Here is a 2,982-nt window from a genome sequence, read left to right on the forward strand (position 1 = left end):
AAAACAAATAGTCAATTGATATATGCACATCGCGTCGGCAAGTGTCAGAAAGCAAGTTCCCTTTCATGACAACTGATGAGACTTTTACAAAATGTTTCAAAATTCGAAAATATCAAACATCTTACTGGAATATCAACATGATAGCTCATTGGGGAGGTTTTGTGGACATTTTGACTTCAAAGGCTGTTTTTCCGCTCAAATCCTACCAGCTTCCCCAACACATTTGCCAACCAAATTATCATGCGATTGTCGAAATCTTGCCACAAATTCTGTAAAATTTCTCTTTTCACAAGGAAAATTACGAAAGGAAAAGGCAACAAGTAGGCTGCAAACAGAATAACTGTAAAATGGACATCAATTGTTAAAATTGAATAAAGAACCCATTAATTTAGTGATTCATGCACGCGATCTTAAGCCCGCCGCACACGGTGAGGAAAGTGCTGAGCAAACTGCCTCGCGAGGCGGTTTGCTCAGCCGTCTCCTCACCGTGTGCGGGGAACTTTTGGCGAGAAATTGGCCTCGCGACGCCGTGAGGAATAAATCAAACATATTTGATATTTTTCGCCTCGAGAGGCAAATTCCTCTTTGTGTGCGGCCATCGTGAGAATCGTAACCTGCGATCAGGCTCTATTTTAGTTTCGCGTGGTACGTAATGTGTAGCGAGCGACGACATAAGAGAACATATGGGCGAAGCTAAAAATGGGCCTGATCGCAGGTTATGAGAATCGAGCTGAACTTGGTCAATCACGCATCCAATAAAATTACATGGTATTCTCACGTGACTTTAATGGAGTCGGAATTTCTTCCTCCGACACCATCCTGAACCGCTGGAGTCACGTGAGTATGCCATGTATTTTTATTGGATGCTTGATTAAACCAAGCCCAGCTCGATTCTCACGATGGCCGCACACATTGAGGAATTTGTCTCGCGAGGCCAAAAATATCAAACATGCTTGATTTTATCCTCATGGCCTCACGAGGTGAATTTTTCACCACAATTTCCCCGAACACGCGAGGAAAAGGCTGAGTAAACCGCCTCGCGAGGCAGTTTGCTCAGCTCTTTCCTCAAGTATGCGAGGGGCTTAACATTCACTCGCTCACTCAGACAACCCCGATGACATTGTGCATTAACGGGCTAGCCCGTAAGCACAAAAAGTAAGAGAAATGTCGCGAACGGACGATTTCATTTGGGAAAATTTTATTGAAGAACATTGCGCAGGCGCCCAAGGAGTTTTTCGGGAAACGATTTGTCAGACAAAAGCTACTGTCGAGGGATTGAAATTCAGTTTACTACCAACAAATGTTGTTTGAAAACGACTGAATTAACATATTAAAGGCTCGCGACAATATTTTGTCCCGAAGACGTTGTTGCTTAGAAAGATCAAATCTTGAACAGGACTGTAGCCTGCGCTCGCAGACGTATTTCCGGTTGTCGCTTTTCTCCGCCCGAAAAGTAACTTTTCGGGCGGAGAGAAGCGACAACCGGAAATACGTCTGCGAGCGCGGCCTAACAGGACTGTGGATTGAAGAAAAAGGCTGCAAGTTATTATCATATTTTTGGTGGATTTTGAGACAGTAAGTTTCAGTTCTTTCAAAGTGTTAGTATTTAAACTTTTTGATATATTATAGCAACCCATAGGAACCCCATAAGCATGCAACCTTATGCGTGATTTTTCTCGACTTCGCGAGGGCCTTTGACTCTGTCCCCCCTGAACGATTACTTCTGAAAGCCACAATCCCGGTCATTAATCGTTGGAACACTTGACACATCACGACACCGTACCCCTTCCCCCTCACAAAGTTGGGAAAACCGCGTGCTTTGCAAGAAAATGTGTAATCACCAACTGTATTCAACTTTGTGAAGTGGGAAGGGGGAGATTCCCATGAGATGCTCCAACAATTTTGACCAGGGTTGCAGGTATTAAGGTATCAGGGGCAATTCGTGATTTCCTTTCCAGCAGAAAGGTCACATACAGACGCAAGCTGATCAACACATCTTACTGTAACAGCACGATTTGTTCCACACGGAAAAAGGGGGCTTCCACATGGCAAATGAATTTTGGGCCATCCAAATGCTACAAGATGTCTATTTGATTTGCTCTGATTTCAGTTGATTTGTAGTCTCCCCAAATAGTAGAGCATTTGTGCGCGACTAAATAACTTGAGACTTTAATAAAGTGATTATTATCATCATCATCATCATCATCATCATTATTATTATTATTATTATTATTATTATTATTATTATTATTATGATTATGATTATGATTATGATTATTATTATTATTATTATTATTATTATTATTAATAATTATTACTCTGAAGCGCAACCCGTGCCTATCCATATATACTCAACGAAACACTCCAGGTCAGAAGGCGTTACATCCCAAAAGTACCTTGGGACGAAAGCCGAAAGCCAATAAAACACTTGGCACGCTACAGAGGAACCTACTGTAGCATCGTGAAAGCTCATCCGTCAAAGAGCGTGCAAACATGGGTTTGACCAGCCTACTGGATATCGTCACAGAAGTAAGTGTTCAACGACGTAAGATTTGTGAAAATGAAGCCCTGTAGTCTGCATTTTGTTGTAGTTCACACAAGCCGATGATTTTTTAGCTAAAAGGGTGGAGCTTCCCACAAGTGCTATAGAGGTTGTCGGTTCAATTTCTGCCCAGCGGCCCTTTTCTCGAAGTCCCGAAAAATTTGGGGGCATTTTCGGGTGTCACAATTCCTTTTGTATCTCAAGAACAGAGAGGATTTAAGTCGTCAAACTTCACAGACATATTTCCTTTAGTTAGCTTGAAAACATGTTAAAAGGTCTCCTTTCCAAAACGAGCGGTTGGCAGCTTCACAAATGGCTATCCGGGCCCGTAAAGTTTCGGGACTTTCGAAAAACGGGCCCCAGGACTCTTTCCTCTTAATCTCCCATATGTAAATTACCTAATCACCATCAATACTTGTCAGATAAATGCTTCTCACTTG

This window comes from Montipora capricornis, chromosome 8 (assembly GCF_036669925.1).
Source record: "Montipora capricornis isolate CH-2021 chromosome 8, ASM3666992v2, whole genome shotgun sequence".
In the NCBI taxonomy this organism is placed as follows: Eukaryota; Metazoa; Cnidaria; class Anthozoa; order Scleractinia; family Acroporidae; genus Montipora; species Montipora capricornis.